Here is a 22102-nt window from a genome sequence, read left to right as displayed (position 1 = left end):
AGGTACGTGACCTCAGATGAATTAAGGATAACTACTCACACAAAGTCAAATGGTGCGTTTTATTGGCATCTGATGCCTCACTTGTCTCTGACTCCTGCTTTGCAATGTGAACCCAAATTTATTTGAGAAAAGTAGCCCAAGGGGAAGGAGTTGCCTGTTGCAAACCTGCTGGGCACAGCTAGCCACCTTTGGTCATTTATTTACAAGAATGATAAATTGAGTCTGACAGTTAATTCTGACTTAATATATTGCTCACATTTGGTGCAATGTTAAAATAAATGAACTAAGGCACAAGGCATATGCTTTTTATGTTCTGTTACTACTTGCATTATAGACTTGTAATACCGTATTTCATAACAGCTGTAAGTGTTTCACAGCATGTGGTCCATATAGAAATATAAGGGAAAACGTGCTTATCAACTCTTGGAAAACGTATTCTGCACTGTATGTTTTCTTTCTGCCTAATCATGGATGACAAATTTATCTTGTGAGATTGTCCAGATCAAAGAGTTCTGGAAAGAAATTTCTCTCTCTCTATGTGCTGTGGGTGTATTGTTCCAGGGAGTTTCTTACGTACACAGACTGAATTAACAAGCAACTTTAACACAGATAAAATAAAATTATTGCTAGTAATAAAAACAGAAAATGCTGGAAATACTCAGCAGGTCAGACAGCATTTTGGAGGGTTATGATGACATCTCATTAGAACTAGGAAAAGTTAGTAACCATAAACACAAGAGATTCTGCAGATGCTGGAAATGCAGAGTAACACATACAAAATGCTGGAGGAACTATGCAAGTCAGGCAGCATCCATGGAGAGGAATAAACAGTCAATGTTTTGGGCCAAGACCCTTCATCAGGACTGGTGAATGGTCTAAACGTCGACTATTTATTTATTTCCATAAATGCTGCTGCCTGGCCTGCTGAGTTTCTCCAAAATTTTGTGTGTATTACCCCAAAGTTTTGGTGGTGGGGTGGAGATACATCTCTACCAAAGGACGTATAAGACGCTCCTTCCCTCCGCTAATCTGTAGGTCACTCTTGGGCAAGGTGTAGCACTCATTGAGCACCTGATCAGAGTCACATGAAGCCATGTGAGCAGATAGTGGATGGTTGTATGAGCAGCTGATGTATATCACAAGTCCTGGTAATGTGATTACTGACACCAGGGAGACAATCTTTGAAGAGTACTGGTAATGGCTGGGGTCACCCGTTTTGTAAAGACACAGCCCAGAAGAAGGCAATGGCAAACCACTTACATAGAAAAGTCTGCAAGAGCAATCATGGTCATAGACCATAATCGCCCATGTCATACGACACGGCACATAATGATAATGTCTCCAAAGTCAGTAACAAAATATGTTTCAAGTTATTGAGAAGGGGAAAGAGTGAAGAGACCAAAGGAAATATGTGTGATAAAATGGAAACCAAGAGTGATTGAAATAAGTAAATTTCAGTCAAGGTCTTAACAAAAACAAGAATGGAAACAGAAATCTTTTTGTGGGTGATCAATATTAGTTGATACAAAACAGCAGAAGGAGAGTCCTACCTCACAAACAACCCACCCACTTATCCTTCCAATCACGTATCTCCTGGCCCACTTGCGGTTCTCATATTAGCCTCATTAGTCACTCCAATGGATAGAAATAGATTAGAAAAAGCAATCTCAAACCCAAAGGAATATATAAGAAGAAGAAGAAACACATCTCCACTCATTCCATTTGCTCTCTCCACCCTACTCCCTTCTCTGCAGCTTAAAAGATGTTTGATTCCTAAATGTTCTTAGTTCCGTGACATAACCGGATGTCAGCAACCTGGCACGATAACGCTGTTTATCTGTCCTGACCTGCTGAGTGTTTCCAGTATTTTCTGTTCCTATTTTAGATTTCTAGCACCGGCAGTTTTTTAAAAACCTAGCAGAACCTGGACTCTGTCATGGGATGTTCGCTTTGATTTCTGATATTAGCTCATGGTTGACTGGTAAGAAGGCAAAATGCTTGGACTTGTGTGAAGCCTTTGGCATCCAGTCAACCATGCAATAGACTTCAGTGCTTTTTACTTCTGGAGTTCAATCCTCATTATGCAAGTCAAGGTGGCATAGAAAGATCCCATGCCGATGTGATAAATGGACAGCTAGAATCATATAGGAACACCAGTCTAATACGAACTCTAATCCTTTTCAATCCTTGTGTAATGCTTCTAAACCAAAATCATTATCGTATTCATCACTGGAAAAGCTGTACCTCTAAATGGTTTGGAATATTCAGGACCACCTATTAAAACTTTAAATTTAATGTTTGGAGGGCTGCTGTTAGATGAGCAATCAAAATATTCAAATTGTCCGAAGGTCATTGTGTGAATGAGAAAAGTTCACTGTTTACAGCTGAGGTGTGAACTGCACTGAGGCCATACAATTGGTCAACAACCTTTGCATTCTGTGATAAATGACCTTGGATCAGCAGCCTTGTAAAACTTAGTCCTAGGGGATACATTTATTACATTTTAAACCAGAAACTATCAAAATTTAGTGCTGAAGAAGACATTTTAGCTTCTGATGTTGTGCTACCTCTTTGTTTTTACTTTGTTTTCAATGGCTTGAAAACATTTATACACTTTTTAATCTAATTTCTCTCTTATCACCCTCAAATTTGGAACTGTTCCTTAAGTTTAATTATAATGGTTCTCAGCAGAAACCATGGAATAGTGTATACTTTTGATAATCCTTGAAGGGAGCCTTATTCAATTCCCAATAGTCAAGGTATACACCATTCAATTTTAGCAGAATGACATCACCCTTAAAGGATTAAATTGCCCATCTTTGTAAAATATAGCAAAGAAAAGTACTTGGAAGAGAAGCTTCAGTCAGGCTTAAATAAAACTGGTTATATTAAGGTAAGCGTTCTAGTGGAGTCTCACTCTGCCAATGAAGTGTGAAAGCTATTCTCTCTATTCTTCCCTACACATTAACACTTGCTCATGACAACAACCCCTTATGTTTAGATATTAACTTTGACTTGGCAATGTCATGCATTTACTATATTTGTCTTTCAAGGGGGAATAGTGGCAGAGCAGATAGACCTTCTCCCTCACAGCTCTAGCATCCTGCATTTGATTTTGACTTCAGATACTGTCTTTGTGGAGTTTGCTTGTTCTCCCTGTGACTGTGTTGATTTCCTCCGGGTGCTCTAGTTTCCTCTCCCATCCCAATGACATTTTGTGTGATAACTTAATAAACTGCTCCCGTTCTGACATGTCTGTCCATGGCATTCTAATGCCATGATTAGGGCACATTCAGATTGGAGGAGCAACACCTCATACTCTATCTGGGTAGCCTCCAACTTGACAGCATGAACATCGATTTCTCTTCTGGTAATTTCTCCCCCCTCCTCCTTCCCTTTCTCCCAGGGTCCACTGTCCTCTTCTATTAGACTCTTACTTCTTTAGGCCTTTAGCTCTTCCACTTATCACCCCCCGTTTCTTTTATCATTCCTCCTCCCCCACACATACCCACCTTACCCTTTGTTATGTTTTGTAACTCCAAAACACAAAACTAATTAAACGGAAGACACTGGAGTCTGAAATGTGGCCTTGGGGATCCCACTGCTGCTTGAATTTTCTCAGCACACTTGTGTAATCCTTGTGCATTAATAGTGTGACTACAATAGGTGATACTTAGTTTAAAGAATTCACACTAGTTGTGTTGAGCTCTGTGCCCTTAATCTTCTAATCTTTTTAATACTGTCTTGAGCTTTTGGAAGTTTTACTTGTCATCCTTACTGGTAACACTGAGAGCCTTGCAGCACCTTGTCCATAACTTTCAATGGTTTGAAAGCATTTATATACTTTTTAATATAATTTCTCTCTTATCACCCTCAAATCTGGTCATCGAATTATAGGAAAGATGTCAATAAAATTGAGAGAGTACAGAGGAGATTTACTGAAATGTTGCCTGGGTTTCATCTCCTTAGTTACAGAGAAAGGTAGAACAAGTTAGGTCTTTATTCTTTGGAGCGTAGAAGGTTGAGGGGGGACTTGATAGAGGTATTTAAAATTATGAGGGGGATAGATAGAGTTGATGTGGATAGGCTTTTTCCATTGAGAGTGGGGGAGATTCAAACAAGAGGACATGAGTTGAGAGTCAAAGGGCAAAAGTTTAGGGGTAACATGAGGGGGAACTTCTTTTCTCAGAGTGGTAGCTGTGTGGAACGAGCTTCCAGCAGAAGTGGTAGAGGCAGGTTCGATGTTGTCATTTAAAGTTATATTGGATAGATATATGGACAGGAAAGGAATGGAGGGTTATGGGCTGAGTACAGGTCGGTGGGACCAGGTGAGAGTAAGAGTCTGGCATGGACTAGAAGGGCTGAGATGGCCTGTTTCTGTACTGTAATTGTTATATGTTATAACTTTCTGCCAGAGTGAAAGTACAGACGTTACTCCAAAAATAACCCCATTATAGAGCTAAAGTGCTTTGTGACTTTGGACTCTTATTTCATTTCCATCTGTAGGTAGGCCTCAGCTAAGTCCACTTTGCTGAAGTGTTTTCGTCTAGAAAGGTTTGCAAAGATATCCTCTATCCTGGGCAAAGGGTATTGATATACTTTCAGAAGTGGGTTGATGGTAACCTTAAAATCACCACAAATCCTTCTTCATGGCTACTTGGGCCACCATCATTGCCCACGGGCTCCACTCAACCTTCAAAGGAATTTTTTCAGCCTCCATGCGATCTAGCTCACTGGCTGCTTTACCACAGGTATCATAAGGAACTGGATGGGCTTTGCAAAACTTGGGTGTGGCATGTTCATTTAACACTATTTTACCCTTGATGTATTTGAGTTTTTCCAATACCATCCTTGAACACTGCTGTGGCATCATCCAATATCTTTCTTAAGTTGCTTTCAGTTGGCTTCATTGCAGGGGCTGTGGCATACAGATGGCGGGTGGATCTCCAATCAAGTTATAGCTTTCTCAGCCAATCACATCCCCACAACTGGCCCTCCTGTTTTTACTGCATACAAGAAGCCAATGAGACTTGTTGGTTGTTATATTTCACTGTTACAAATGTCATTCCCACATGAGTTATCTTTTCTCCAGTATAAGTTCTTAGTTGAATAGCTGCAGGCTTCAGTTCAGTATCTTCAAAATACCACTGAAACTCACTTTGTGGAATGACTGAAACAGCTGAGCCAGTGTCCAATTCCATTTTAATTAATTTGCTGTTCACTTCTGGTGTAAGCCAAATTACTTGTCTCTTGTTAGTTTTCACATTATAAATCTCAAGGCTACTTAGTCCTGTATCATGCTCATCATTATCAGATTTTCATCAACAGCATGCAGATTAGTGCTCTTTTTGAAACTGCAACTTGACTTTTTATCTTTTTATATTCCCTGTATAGTCTATTTATTTTTGTCTGCCTGGCATGCTCTTTGTATGTGTCCTTCGTTGTTGAATTTTCTACAAGTTTCACCTGTAAAACTGCATTGGTCTGGTGTACGTGAGCGCTGTGACAATGGTAACACGATTTGTTGGGTCAGGCGTGCTTCTGTTTAGACATTGCAATTTTGTTCATACTCACTTTCATTCCTGACTGCAACTTAATTGCATCTCTGTCTGCTGTTTCCATTGATACAGCAATTTCAACTGCTCTTTTAAGTGTAAGCTGTGCATCAGTTAGGAGCTGTTTTTGAATGTTTTCTTGTAAGATTCTGCATACTAAACAGTCTCTCAGTGCATCATTAAGCCCATTACTGAATTGACAATGCTCAGACAACTTCTTCAAATCAGCTATGTATGTTGAAATGGACTCCTCTTACTTTTGACTCCGCTTATGAAACCTAAAGCGTTCTGCAATCAACATTAGTTTCAGTTCTAAATATTCCTGCATTACTTTTATGATGTCAGCAAAACTCATTGCAGCTGGTTTGCTTGTGGCAGTCAAACTCTGAAGCAATCTGTATGCCTTTAAATCTAATACACTCAGCAAAATTGGTACTTGTTTCTCATTGGCTATTCATTTGTCTTTAAAGTACTGTTCAGTATATAAAATCTGTTGTGTAATCAAATGCATCAATCTTTCTGATGCAACCAGAAATTTTAATGATTATTATCACCTGGTACTCACTGTTTATGAACCCATGAGTTCTTCCATTTTCTGTCTTGTTTTAAAACTCGATCGTGTCTTCCCTTCTGAGGAACACATGCTGTGCTGCTTTTTAAAAACTCATACATCTTACTGCACTTCAACTGGTAGGTTGTTGTCTGTGGTTTGTTTTAAAAAAAATATCTCATTGCTGCTATTATGCTTTGTAACATCAAAGTATTAAAATAATTAAAAGGAAGACACAGGAGTTTGAAATGTGAGTCTAACTTTGTGTTTTTTACTTTAAGCAAGGTGCACTTGTATCATGTGATGGTGTGATGATATATGCGATTCATTCATTTCACCTATCACCTGACAGCTTGTACTCCTTCCTCTCTCCCTACCTACTTATTCTGGCCTCTTCTTCCTTCATTTCTAGTCCTGATGAAGGGTTCAGCATTGACTATTTATCCCTCTCTATAGATGCTGCCCGACCTGCTGGGTTTCTTCAGCATTTTATGTGTATCACCCTAGTGTACGTTCAATGAGCATGGGATCGATGTGGCTACATGCAAATGTCTGGAAGAATTCAATGGGTTAGGTAGATAGAGAGTTAGATACTTTAGTCACCCCAAAGGAAATTACAGTGTCACAATAGCATTACAAGTGCACAAATATAAATTTTAGAATCGAAGTATAAAGAATAAAAAATAAGTTACCACAAACAGTGTAACAGGAGGAGGTCATCACTTGCCTGGCTATAGGTTGACTCATTATAAAGCCTAATGGCTGAGGGTAAGAATGACCTCATAGTGCTCTTCGGAGCAGTGCATTTGTCTTAGTCTATTACTGAAAGTGCTCCTCTATTTAGCCAAGGTGGTATGCAGAGGGTGAGAAACATTGTCAGTCCTGATGAAGGGTCTCGGCCTGAAACGTCGACTGCACCTCTTCCTACAGGTGCTGCCTGGCCTGCTGCGTTCACCAGCAACTTCGATGTGTGTTGATTGTCTGGAATTGCCAGGATTTCCCGTAGGATCCTTAGTTCTACCACAGCCTCCAGTGTGTCCAGCTTGACTCCACTCTAATCCTTTCTAAACATTTTATTGGGCCTGTTTGCATCACCCATGTTGATGCCATTGTCCCAGCACACCACTGCATGGAAGATTGAACTGGCGATAACAGACTGGTAGAACATGTGAAGGAGAGGCCTGCATACTCCAAAGGACCTCAGTCTCCTCAGGAAGTAGAGGCGACTCTGGCCCTACTTGTACACAGCCTCTGTGTTGGTGCTCCACTCAAGTCTGTCATCCAGGTGCACCCCCAGGTATTGTGGGTCTTCACCACATCTATGTTTCCTCTAAGCTGTGCGCGTGGGCGCATGCGCACGTTTTTCAACCAACACACAAAGGAAATTCATGTGCACACAAAAGGTTAGTTACCTAAAATAATGTAGTAATTAATAATTATACTTATTGAACATCTTTTAGCTAAATGTTTCTGTTGACTAGTTAGTCAGTTGTTTTGGTTTGTACAGCTGCATCATGGCGGCAGCCATCTTTGGCGGACAGGGTTCATATCGTAAAGTTTACAAAGATCTGTTTCAAATCCTGTAGATAGCTTACTAAGTTTTTATTGAAAAAGATCAGTCAAATGACCCTGTGGCTAAATACTGTCACAAGAAATTGATAAACATCACATGCAAAGTGGCTTTACAGGTTCTTAGTGATGTTTTTGATCCGGCTGCACTGTGCAAGATTCTGCAAAAGAATGGCCTGACACCGATTGATTCACTTCATTTTGTGCGAGGCAAAATTAACAAGATAAGAAAGCGGTATCTGGGAGATAATGTTTCGTGGAGTGACATAGTTAAAGTTTTGCTAAGCCAACAACATGAAGAAAACGTTACAATAGATACAAGTTCGCTGTTGACTTTAATAGCCTTTGTGTTCATTTAGAAGAAAGGTTTCCTGAAGATGAGGTACAAGAATGGTCAGCTTTTGATTTCTCCGCAGTTGCAGATTGTGACTTCACATTTGGCGATGAACAAGTTAATGCCTTATGTCTAAAATATCATGACTTTCTAGCTGAAAATGCTGTAATAGTTAGACAGTTTAATGATTTCAAATTTTCTGTGCCAGAAAAAATTAAGTCCAAACTGATTTCAAACTTTGCTCAAATGGTGGCATTTGTACTTCAAAATGAACAGTTTTGCGACCTTGCACAGTTGGGGGAACCTTTCTTGCATCTAGTGCGGACTGTGAGTGAGGTTTTAGCCTGATGAATCAAATCAAAAACAAGCTGAGAAACCGTTTAGGTGAATGCCATTTGGATATGTTAATGAGAATCAGAAGCTATCAATTGGATGGAAGTTCTATTGGTCTAAATCGAGTTTACAAAGAATGGGTAAATGCCAAAGACAGGAGAGAGAAAAAATAACTGAGTGACTTAAATATGTATGTTATTTTGTTGTTATTCTGTGCAGTTTTATGTCAAATATTTTGTAAACCTACATAAACTGTGCCATGCGTATATTCAGTGCGCACATACTTTTGTTACAGGAAAAACATTTGCACAACATAAGATTTTTGCGCACAGTGACTACTAAAAATTAGAGGGAACATAGTCATAGTCATAGTCATACTGTATTGATCCTGGGGGAAATTGGTTTTCGTTACAGTTGCACCATAAATAATTAAATAGTAATAAAACCATAAATAGTTAAATAGTAATATGTAAATTACGCTAGGAAATAAGTCCAGGACCAGCCTAATGGCTCAGGGTGTCTGACCCTCCAAGGGAGGAGTTGTAAAGTTTGATGGCCACAGGCAGGAATGACTTCCTATGACGCTCTGTGCTGAATCTTGGTGGAATGAGTCTCTGGCTGAATGTACTCCTGTGCCCAACCAGTACATTATGTAGTGGATGGGAGACATTGTCCAAGATGGCATGCAACTTGGACAGCATCCTCTTTTCAGACACCACCGTCAGAGAGTCCAGTTCCATCCCCACAACATCACTGGCCTTACGAATGAGTTTGTTGATTCTGTTGGTGTCTGCTACTCTCAGCCTGCTGCCCCAGCACACAACAGCAAACATGATCACACTGGCCACCATAGACTCGTAGAACATCCTCAGCATCGTCCGGCAGATGCTAAAGGACCTCAGTCTCCTCAGGAAATAGAGGCGGCTCTGACCCTTCTTGTAGACAGCCTCAGTGTTCTTTGACCAGTCCAGTTTATTGTCAATTCGTATCCACCATGTCCACACTGACCCCCTGGATGGAAACAGGCGTCGCCGGTACCTTAGCTCTCCTCAGATCTACCACCAGCTCCTTAGTCTTTTCACATTAAGCTGCAGATAATTCTGATCACACCATGTGACAAAGTTTCCTATCATAGCCCTGTACTCAGCCTCATCTCCCTTGCTGATGCATCCCACCATCACTAGTAACAGGGAGCAATACAAGCTTGGTTTTCCTAAAGTCCACCTCTATGTCCTTTGTCTTACTGATGTGGAGCTGCGGATGATTCACCTTGCACTATATGACAAAGTCCTCCACTAGGACCCTGTATTCATCCTCCCATCCTCCCTTTATACGCCCAATTATTGCTGAGTCATCAGAGAATTTCTGCAGATGACATGACTCAGTGTTCTATCTAAAGTCTGAAGTATCCAGGGTAAAGAGGAACAGAGCCAATACAGCCCCCTGAGGAGCCCCAGTGCTGCTTCTAGCCATGTCTGACACACAGTTCTGAAGCCACACAAACTGTGGTCTGCCTGTCTGGTAGTTCATTATGCAGGATTCAATGGAAGTGCCAATCAGCAGGCAGACGACAGCGTGGTCGACTCCAAAGTGCAAACTGGTGGGCAAACTGCAGTTGATCGAGGACTGATCTGACCATGGTTCGGAGGTGAGCCAGGACCAGCCTCTATGGGGTCTTCATGATATAGGATGTCAAGGCCACTGAAAGGTAGTCATTCAAGATTTCCGGTTGGCCCTTCTTGGGTGCTGGAATCACACATGATATTTTCCACTCATTCAGGACCCTTTCCAGGCTGAGACTCAGATTGAAACTGCACCTGAGAATTCCACACTTTTGCTCAGCGCACTCCTTCAGTACCTTGGAGTTCACACCACCTGGTTCACAGAGGAAGCCTCTGTGGAGGGAAATGGATGATCAGTGTTTCGGATTGAGACTCTTCACATCTCCACACGAAGGGTCGAAAAGTCAAATGTCTTTTTCCTCACATAAATGCTGCTTGACATTTTGTTTGTTGCTCAAGATAACAGTCTCTTATGCCTTTCCGGGACTGATGGGATTGCTTTGAAAACTAGCATAGATTTAATGGACCAAATAGATGATAACTTTGGTCTTGGTTGTGGTTTACAATTTTTACAGTTACTGGGATACAGTGAAAAGCTTGTTTTGCATACTGTTTATACAAATCAAATCATTACAAAGTGTATTGAGCTGGAATAAGATAAAGCAAGAACAATCGCAGAATAAAGTGTAAAAGCTTGCAAAAAGTGCAGTGCAGGTAAGCAATAATGTGCAAGATCATCACGAGGTGGACTATGAGGCCAAGAGTCCATCTTATTACACAAGAGGACCACTGTTTGATAACAATGGGACAGAAACTGTCCTTCAGCCTGGCGGTACATGCTTAGAGGTTTTTGTGTCTTCTGCTTAATGGGAAAGGGGAAAAGAGAGAATGTCTGAGGTGGGAGTGTGACCGTTAATTATTCTGGCTGCTTTACTGAGGTACAGACTGGATGGGGGGAGGCTGGTTCCTGTGATGTGCTGAGCTGTGACCACAACTGACTGCATTTTCTTGCGGTCATATGTAGAGCAGTTGCCGTACCAAACCATTATGCATCTAGATAGAAGATTTTCTATGGTGCATGAATAAAAATTGGTTAGAGTCAATGGAGATATGCCAAATTTCTTTAGCCTCCTGAGGAAGCAGAAGCTTTCTTGCTCCTGACATCAACATGTTTGGACTAGGATGGGCTACTGGTGATGTTCAGACCTAGGAACTTGAGGCTCTCAACTTTCTCAACCGCAACATCATTGATGTAGACCCGAGCATTCCTTTCTGAAGTCAATCAACAGTTCTTTTGTTGATATTGAGGGAAAGATTGTCTTCACGGCACCACATCACTAAGCTCTTTATCTCCTTCCTGTACCCTGATTGTTATTTGAAATATGGCCAACTACGGTGCTATCATCTGTAAACTTGTTGGTGGGGTTAGAGCAGGATTTAACCACACAGTTATGAATGTACAGGGAGTAGAGCAGTGGGCTAAGGATGCAGACTTGTGGAACACCAATGCTTAGAGTAATCATGTCGGATGTGTTGCTGCCTATCCATACTAATTGCTGTCTGTTGATCAAGGATCCAGTTGCAGAAGGAGAAATTAACTCCTGGGATCCAGAGTTTAATGATAGAGATGCTAATGAAGGACAGGGTCACGTGATTTGAATGTTGCAGATTTGGACGTGCCATGTGAAAATATGAAAAACATACCAAAATGCTTTATCACACTGTTATCAAATCAAAAACAAAAGGAGGCATTCAAAATATCCGGGGAGTCTGTCTCCATCTTTGGAGACAAACTGTCTACCAACATATTTTATAAACCTATTGATTCAACAGTTAAGACACACAAAATGCTGGAGAAACACAGCAGGCCAGGCAGCACCTATGGAAAAAGAGTATAGTTGACGTTTCTGGACCGTTCCTCAGGACTAGAGGAAAAAAAATATGAGGAGTCAGAGTTAGAAGATGGGGGGAGGGGAGGAAGAAACACAAGGTGAAAGGTGAGATGGGGAAGGGGGAGGAGTGAAGTAAAGAATTGGGAAGTTGATTGGTGAAAGAGATAAAGGGCTGGAGAAGGGGAATCTAATAGGAGAGGACAGAAGGTCATAGAGGAAAGAAGAAGAGGAGGAGCACCAGAGAGTGCAAACATGGAGATAAGGTGAGAGAGGGAAAAGGGGATGGGGTATGGTGAGGGTGGGAGTGGGGGGTGGGTGGCCATCAATAGAAGTTCAAGAAATACCTTCAGATTGAAGGTTATCCAGACAGAATATGAGGTATTGCTCCTCCAACCTGAGATTGACCTCATCGTAACAGTAGAGGAGGCTATGAATCGATAAGTCAGAATGGAAATGGAACGTGGAATTCAAACGGGAGGCCACTGGCAGATCCTGCTTTTTCTGGCGGACAGAGTATAGGTGCTTGTTGAATCGGTTTCCCAGTCTACGTTGGGTCTCACTGATATACAGAAGGCCACACTAGGAGCACCGGATACAGTAGATGACCCCAATAGACTCACAGGTGAAGGACTGTTTGGGGCCCTGAATGGTAGTGAGGGAGGAGGTGTAGGGGCAGGTGTAGCATTTGTTCTGCTTGCAGATATAAGTGCCAAGAGGGAGATCAGTGGGGAGTGATGAATAGACAAGGGAGTTATGTAGGGAGTGATTCCTGTGGAAATCAGAAAGCAGGGATAGAGTTCCTCCTGCCCTAACTTATTAGCCCATGAGCCTCCACATCCAACACATCATTCTCCACAACTTCCGCCATCTTCAACAGGATCCTACCGCCAAATGCATCTTTACCACCCCCCCCAACCCCCGCAGCTCTTGGCTTCCCTTGACTATTCGTTCTTCCCCACTGATCTCCATCCTGGCACATATCCCCGTGAACGACAGAAATATTATACTTGCCCATTTACCTCCTCCTTACCTCCACTCAGTGCACCAAACAGTCATTCCAGATGAGGCAACACTTCACCTGCGAAGCTTTTGGGCTCATCTATTGTATCCAGTGCACCCAAAGTGGCCTTCTCTACACTGATGAGATCCCACATAAACTAGGGTCAAAATCTATCGAGCACCTCAGCTGCATCCGCCAAAAGCAGAATTTCTGGGTGGCCAACCGTTTTAATTCCTATCCCCATTACTGTTCTGACATGTAAGTCACTGGCCTCCTCCTTTGCTGTGATGAGGCCACTCTCATAGGGGAGGAGCAACACCTCGTATTCCATCAATGTAGCTTCAAACTGATGGCATGAACATCAATTTCACCTTCCAGTAATTTTTCCCCTCCCCATTCTCTCTTCTATTCTCACTCTGGCCTTTTATATCTTTTCCTCCCCTCCCCCTGGTGCCCCTCCTTCTTCCCTTTCTCCCATAGTCCACTCTTCTGTCCTATCAGGTTCCTTCTTCTCCAGCCCTGTACATTTTCCACCCACCTGGCTGCACTTATCACATTCCAGCTTACTCCTTTTTATTCTGCTGACCTCCCCCTTCCTTTGCAGTCCTGAAGAAGGGTCTCTACCCGAAACATCGACTATTTATTCATTTCCATTGACGCTGCCTGACCTGCTGAGTTCCTCCAGCATTTTGTGTGCGCTGTTCTGGATTTCCAGGATATGCAGAATCTCTTGTGTTTATTCATAATTTAGGAATGGAAAACAAAGGCTTGGTCAAAGACACAAGTTTTAGAGAGGTGCTTAAAGGAGGAGAGAGCTTTGTGCCGATCACCCTGGTTGCACTGTGATTATCTAATTGTTATCTTACTACTTCTTATACAACGCCAGAAGGTTTGAGTTCTGCTACAGTCTTTCTGGTGAAGTCCTTCACAATGGCACGGTAGACTAACAGTTCAATTCCCACCACTGTCTGAAAGGAGTTTGTACGTTCTGTCTGTAACTGTGTAGGTTTCTTCTGGCTGCTCAAGTTTCCTCCCACATTCCAAAGACATATGGTTTAGGCTTAGCAAGTTGTGGGCATGCAACGTTGGTGCTAGAGGTACTGTATGGCGACAGTTGTGGGCTGCCCCCAGCACATCTCAGACTATGTTGGTCATTGATACAAAACTGCACATTTCACTGAGTGTTTTGATGTTTTAATGTCTATGTGAAAAATAAAGCTAATTTTTCCCTTTAAGAAGTTACCGCCTCACTTCTTCGTGTGGGAAGTTTTAGGATTCGGACCAAGAAGCAATGAGAGATTAGCTTGGTTGGTTTGGGCTTACCTGTCAGGTGTTTTAGATGATACCTTTCTCCATCTTCTCCTTAAGCCATCCATCAGACAAGAAAATGAATTTCCTCCTCTCTCTGGTTTTGTTGGTTCTGAGATGGCTATTGAGGCTAATCTGGGAACCATATTGGCAGATGGACAGGTAGTGCATGACGTTGCAGTGGATGGGCAGTTTCTTAGGTGTTGTGAATATCACATGGTCTTGATCTTTTCAATAATTTCAAGTTCCCTGGACCCGATCATTTTATTTTCACTATAGATGTCCAGTCTCTATACACCTCCATCCCCCACCAGAAAGACCTCAAAGATTTCCATTTCCTTCTGGACACCAAGCCCAACCAGCTCCTCTCTGTCTCGCCATACTGGTCCTCACTCTCAATAATTTCTCCTTTGGCTCATCCCACTTCGTTCAAACAAAAGGTATAGCCATGGGCACTCACATGGGTCCCGGTTATGCCTGCTTTTTTGTCAGTTAAGTGGAACAGTCTATGTTCCAAACCTACACTGGTACCACTCCCGAACTTTTCCTATGCTACATCAATGACTGCATTGGCAGTAGAGGAGGCCATGGACTGATATGTTGGAATATGAATGGGAAGTAGAATCATTTAGAGTTCCTTGTGTTTTTATTGAGCAGCTCTTTCTTTGTAATGCGTTTTCCTGGTGCTTTCTGTTTAAACTTGTTAAGTTTATAAGCTCGAGGATTCTGAGTGACCTGTATTAAGTGGATGCTCGATTAGCGCTAATTGCGGACTGCAAATTCCTGCACCCATGTAGAACTCGTTGACTTCATCAACTTTGCCTCTAACTTCCACCCTGCCCTCAAATTTACCTGGTCCATTTCCAACACCACCCACCCCTTTGATCACTCTGTCTCAATCTCTGGAGACAGCTTATCTACTGATATCTTTTATAAACCCACTGATTCTCACACCTACTTGGATTATACTGCTTTCCACTGTGTTGCTTGTAAAAATGCCATTCCTTTCTCTCAATTCCTCCATCTCCACCACATCTGCTTCAGGATGAGGCGTTTCATTCCAGACTGAGGAGATGTCGTCCTCCTTCAAAGAAAGGCGCTTCCCTTCCTCCACCATCAATGCTGCCCTCACCGCATCCTCCCACCACCCCACCAGGAATAGGGTTTCTTGTCCTCACCTACCACCACAACAGCCTCTGCGTCCAGCATATAATTCTCTGTAATTTCCACCATCTCCAACGGGATCCCACCACCAAGCACATCTCCCCCCCCCCCCCCCACATTTTCTGCTTTCCGCAGGGACCGCTCTCTACGCGATTCCCTTGTTCATTCGTCTCTCCCCACTGATCTCCCTCCTGGCATTTATCCTTGCAAGCCAAACAAGTGCTACACTTGTCCCTACACCTCCTCCCTCACTACCATTCACAGCCCCAAATGGTCCTTCCAGGTGAGGCGACACTTCACCTGTGTGTCTGTTGGAGTTACCTACCTACTGTATCTGGTGCTCCTGGTTTGGCCTTCTGTATATCGGTGAGACCCGATGTAGATTGAGGGATCGCTTCACCAAGCACCTATGCTCTGTCTGCCAGAAAAAGTGGGTTCTCCTGGTAGCTACCCATTTCAATTCTACTTCCCATTCATATTCCAACATATCAGTCCATGGCTTCCTCTACTGCCACGATGAGGCCACAGGTTGGAAGAACAACACATATTCCATCTAGGTAGCCTCCAACCTGATAGCATAAACATCGATTTCCTGAACTTCCAGTAATGCACCCCCCCCCCACCATTTCCCATTCTCATTTCCCTCTCTCACCTTATCTCCTTACCTGCCCATCACCTCCCTCTGGTGCTCCTCCCCCTTCCCTTTCTTACATGGCCTTCTGTCCTCTCCTCTTCGATTCCCTCTTCTTCAGCCCTTTATTTCCTTCATGAATCGTCTTCCCGGCTCTTTATCTCACCCCTCCCCTCCTCCTGGTTTCACCTCTCACCTCCTCCTTGTACTTCTTCCTCCCAACCTCCTTACACTGACTTCTCATCTTTTTTCTCCAGTCCTGAGGAAGGGTCTCGGCCCGAAACATTAACTGTTTGTTTATCATTTAGAGTTCCTTGTGTTTTTCTCAAGCAACTCGCTCTTTGTAATGTGGTTTCCTGGTGCTTTCTATTTAAACTTGTTAAGTTCATAAGCTTGAGGATTCTGTGTGACTTGCATTATTTCAGTGGATGCTCGATTAACACATGTTGCGGACTCCTAATTTGGTGAATGTTACTTCTCGCGGTGTGAGTCAGCTGAGCCTCCAATATTCTTTTGGAATTATTATTAATAAACTCTCATCGCCGATCCTACATCAGAGTCTGTCCTTCCTTCTCTCTTGGTTCCGATATTGCCAGCGCACATCGTGACACCAGGTTCAGAGTACTGTCCTGTGAACCTGGAATCATCAACATACCCACCATCAAGAACATAGATCCAGAAAATTGCCGGAAAAAGGCCAGCAATGTCATCAAGGATCCCATCCACCCTGCTCATGGACTGTTTGTCCCACTCCCATCAAGGAGGAGGCTACGTAGCATCAACGCCAGGACCACCAGACTCAAAAACAATTACTTTCTCCAAGCGGTAAGGCTGATGGATACCTCCACCCGGTAACCCACACCACCACATTCCTCATCACCTCTACTTTATCGTTTTCTGTCAGAGTCACCTTATGTGCAGATGCTCCTATACCTAGTTTCAGTTGATGTACATACAATCAATCTATGTCTATAAGCTATCTTATGCATTTTATATTTATTGTTTGTTTTTATTACTGTGTTCTTTATCTTACTGAGCTTTATTATGCTGCATCAGATCCGGAGTAACAATTATTTCATTTTCCTTTACACTTGTGTACTGGAAATGACATTAAACAATCCTGAATCTTGAATCTTGAATGTTCCTTTTCCTGTTTAACTGGTCATAAGTCAGAGGTATCTAGAAGTCAACAGAGATGTTTCAAGATGCTTTCCCCAAACCCTGGTCAGCCTACTGTTACTCCCTGCCTATTTATACCATCAATTCCAAGGCTGAGTAAATCCCTTTGACAACATCTTCTTCCCCACTGGTATTAGGTTCTTGAATTGACCTGAAAAACCCTAACAGTATCTTTATTTATTTTTCTCTCTCTCTCAACTTGCACTAATGTCATCACACCTACTTTATTTTGCCACGCAAATTATTTATAATTTTATGTTAAGTTTATTTTAACTTGCGCTTGTCATGTTTGTAATGTACTGTGCTGCTTTAGCAAAGAGCTAATTTTCATGGCATTAATACCTGTAAATTTATACCTGTGACAATGAACTTGAACATGTCTGGTCTTGTTCAAATGTTTATTTGAAAAGCTCTTAGTCAGAATTGTCAACTCTTTAAATCTTTTCAAAGAAAAACTGAATAAAGATCAAATATAACTCACAGTGACCTCTTTTATTCAACTCTGTTCAACACAGGGACACATTACATTTACACTCTTATCTAATTTTGGAAATAAATATAAATAAAAATTACCATGACTACATTCAATTGAATTAGTACAATGATTGACTACCTCAATGTAATATTTAATCACTGGTTCGCAGTAATTTGGTGTAAGGGATTAAATAGATAATTACTGCGGATTATATGTGCAGAAAACCTGGTGCACAGTAACCTCATAAAGTCACAATGATTCATATCATAAATCACTAAACATCAGAAATGTAAGCTCTCAGTGCACAGCTATCGCTTCTGGTGGGAAACTGATAAAATCACTCATTCATTTCTTGTTCAGATTTGCATTTTTGCTTTTTTTGTTTTGAAAAATGTCTTCAAATGTCTTAGTAATAACTTTGCATTTTATAGATGGAGGACGCACCTCAATTATACATATTGTTTCAATTTATATCTGCAGAGACCTAACTACTTCTCAGTGCATGCACCTTCTAATAAGCAAAAACAATCCTGTTAAAGCTAAAGGGCTTTTAAAATATTAAGCAAAGGCTTTGCTTACATGGCGAAGAGAGGTGAACAAAGCTGCTAATGTCTTATGTATTATTGTATTAATGTCTTAATTACAATGATGCACATTTTTTTTACATTGCTCCCTGGCAAGCTTACTAGATTGCTCAAGCTAAATCCTCTAAATAAAAGATAATTTGAAAGAAAGTCTCCTCCCTTTCCAGCAAGAACCCCAACAAACAGCAAAGACAGAGATAACTCAAGTAATAATTGTAGAAGTGGCTGTACGTAATGTATAGTGGCTGTATGTAATGTATTAAAAAGGACAACATTGTTCCTGTGGTGTGGAGACTAAATTTGCTCATGGAAGCTATTAAATTAAAGGAAAATAGTGAAAAGACTTGAAAATTTCTACAGATGTGCCATGGAGAACATTCTAACTAGCTGGTTCGCCGACTGGTATGGGGCAGGGCTACTGCACAGGATCGAAATAAACTGCAGAGAGTTGTAAACTTAGTCAGCTCCATCATGACCACTGCCCTCAGTAGTATCCAGGACATCTTCAAGGAGTGATGTCTCAAAAAGGTAGCATCCATCACTGAGGACCCCCATCACCCAGGTCATATAACCATTAGACCATAAGATATTGTAGCAGAATTAGGACGTTTGGCCCATCGAGTCTGCTTCACCATTCCATCATGGCTGATCCATTTTTCCTCTCAGCCCTAATCTCTTGCCTTTCCCCCTTACCCCTTCATGCCCTGACCAATCAAGAATTATGCCTTGTTCTCATTGCTACCACCAGGAAGGAGGTACAGAGATTCAGGAGCAGCTTCTTCCCCTCTGTCATCTGATTTCTGAATGGACACTGAACCCATGAACACAACCTCACTACTATTTTATTTCTATTTTTGCATATCTTATTTAATTTAACTATTAAATATACAAACGTATATACTTACTGTAATGCCCAGTTCTTTTTCTCTATTATACTGTATTGCATTGTACAGTTGCTGCAAAGACAGTATGACGTATGCCAGCGATTCTGATTCTGAGATGTGATGACCACTAAACACCATATCCTTGAAACACTGTATTCTTTATTCTGTTTTCCTTTTTATTACCTTGATGTACTTATGTATGGAAGACTCTGTCCGAGTGGCAGGCAAACAGAAACTTTAGTACCAGTACCAATTCTTGAGGAATTTGGAGTTTTCCTTGACTACACCAGCGGGCCCAGGATCTACTTGGGCGCAGTTTACTCCTCAGAAGATTTGAAGAACGCAGTGGAGCTCAAAGCGGAATGTAGACTGAGAATGTCTGTAGAAGAACAGATGACCTTTTCCTGACTTCTGTTTCATCTTTGCAGCTCAATTATATTCAAGCACTTCTGAGATGTGTTTTATCCTGCTATATTTTTGATGATATTTCAATTACGTGGTGTTCTTTGTTTTATTCCAGTCAATTTAAAATTCTTATTTAATTTGGGCAAGGTCAGATTTATTTCCCCTTTTTAATTGTCATGAGATGTGAACACTAAATGTGGAGAAACATAAAAGGGAATTAGAATTGTCAAATTTTATGGAACTTTTGTATGAAGTTTACAGAATGAAATTATTAAACTCACCTAGTGCAAACTGATTAAAAATAGACATGGTTCACCCCACTTCCCTGTACAGGTTTCCCCTGCTATCCAAAAGTAAAGTGCTCCTATGAAACCTTTTGTAAGCTGAAATGACGTAAAGCGAAGAAGCAATTACCTTTAATTTACATGGGAAAAATTGTTGAGCATTCCCAGACCCAAAAAATAACCTACCAAATCATACCAAATAACACATATAACCTAAAATAACACTAACATATAGTAAAAGCAGGAATGATATGATAAATACACAGCCTATATAAAGTAGAAAAATGTATGTACAGTGTCGTTTCACTTACCAGAATCGGGAAGACAGCGAGCACACTGGAAAGTTCATGCATTTTTCTATCATACTGTTCTTTGTAAGCACTCAAAACATCCTGCAAACCTGCCCTAAACGTACATGCCCATACAAAATTAAAGTCATACTTTTCTGCAATCACTGCAGCACTATCAATCGTAGCGAAAATCTCACGCAGTTCAAAGCTATGGCGGCTTGATGCTGGGTGTAGTTCCTGGGGAAGGAGCTTCGCTCTTTGCCACTCTCGATGCTCGGGGTGCATGCTGCCTCTATAATGGCTTGTTGCAAAACAAATGCTGAACGCTATTTTCGATTTTCGCCTTTTTTCGTAAAAGTGAAAATCCTCCAGATTTCTTTTGGTTAGTGAAAACAGGTACTAATGTAGGTCTTTCATAGAAGCGAAGTGGCGTAAAGTGAACTTTCATGAAGTGAGGGACACCTGTACTTGGTTCATACTCCTGCAAGTTATCGAGTTTCAAGAACAGTTTCAGATACTTTCTGAATGTTGGAAGAGTTTCTGTGTCTACCATCCTTTTTGGCTGTGAGTTCCTGATTCTCGCACCTCCACATATGCTGCCTGACTTGCTGAGTTCCTCCAGAATTTTACATGTGTTGCTCATGATTTCTAGCATCTGCAGAATATCTTGTGTTTATGACTTTCCCCCCTCAATTTTTCACTAATTCTTCTTCAAATAACGTAGATAACTAACCATTGTAGTTATCACATAATTTTATACATCTTATTTAAAAATACCTTCAGTTTCCTTTGTTCCAAAGATAATAGCCCTGTCTAAGTTAGCCTTTCTCTTCAACTGTTGTCCTTGAACCCTGCCAACAGCCTCTATAATACTATTATAGGGAGTGGAAAGTTCAATATGTATTTATTAGGAAGTGCATGCATTCCCATCAAGATTATTAAATAAACAATTTGGTGGAAGAAAGTCCCAGATCGCTCGTCGACAAGGGATGATAAAGTATCATCAGCATTCCTTCAGGATAGTTCAAGACTACAGTCCTGAAGTGATGAAGGAACGACTGACTTTTAAACCTTTAATGTCGGAATGCTATCAAAAAAATCTCAAACCGGCACTACTGTATCCTGCACGACTCAGAATCTCTCTTCCCGATGGAAATCGTCGTGTTTTCCACTCTACAACAGCCGCTTGGAGCTTTTTGGATGATATTTTCCCATCTGATACAGACACCCTCTCTTAGTCTGTGTTTGGTGCTTTCAGCACCAATTTTTTTTCTCTCTGGTTTTTTTTCTTCAAAATAAACCTTCTACTACTGTGCGATGAAGGTTTTTTATAAGTTTAAGATTTTTGTTCTTTGGTTATTACTATAGTGATTACTCTAGAATTTATATGGAATATTTATCTTCTGTGAATAACATCACTTTCCCTTAGTTAACCTTTTGTTTTAATCTATCCTTTTTTGTTATTACTAATGATCCAATCCGACGGTCATTTGTAGTTATATGCTTCCTATTTTTGATTTTCGCATAATTAAAATGGCGACTTGTCTTTCTTTTTCTATAATTTTTGTTTTTTTCGGGACGCCATATTCTTATGCTTCTTCTTCCCATAATCCATTTTTCTTATTTTGGAAGCGTTTTTTTTATTTACTCGTTTATAATTAACTAATTATATGTACTGATACTGGTTTCTTTTATTTTATATATTTTAGTAATTTTTACTATGGAGACTAATTTACAATACTGTTTATTTTTCACATATTAGTCTTTGGGAGGTCACTTATCTAACATATATTTTTGGAGTTGCCCCCTGCAGAAATGGGGTTAAAGTTAGTATTAGTTAGCGCTTTCTTCAGCCTTCTTTGGCTCAGTTCGGGTTTCTACTTGGGGTTGGGGGAGGGGGTTGTCTTTTTCTTTTTTAATTTTTTCTACTGGGCTGATTCAGAACTACAAAGATGTCCTCAGTGTCGAGATTTCCGGTTCCTCTCCAATCATGTATTCCTCTTCCGATTTCATGAGCTCACATTATGGTTAACCCCTTACTCACCAAAGGGTTAATTTTTAGTTATGGCTCATTCTATTAATTTTGTCTCTTGGAATACAAAT

The 22102-nt window shown here is 41.1% G+C and overlaps 1 protein-coding gene across 1 annotated transcript in view; it reads left to right on the top strand.

Moving 5' to 3' along the window:
* Positions 1-22102, top strand: part of LOC140200036 (SH2 domain-containing protein 1A-like) — a 109097-nt gene that overhangs the window by 16534 nt on the left and 70461 nt on the right. The window lies entirely within an intron of this gene.

This window comes from Mobula birostris, chromosome 7, assembly GCF_030028105.1.
Source record: "Mobula birostris isolate sMobBir1 chromosome 7, sMobBir1.hap1, whole genome shotgun sequence".
Classification (NCBI taxonomy): domain Eukaryota; kingdom Metazoa; phylum Chordata; class Chondrichthyes; order Myliobatiformes; family Myliobatidae; genus Mobula; species Mobula birostris.
This window is presented reverse-complemented; position numbering and strand designations above follow the sequence as displayed.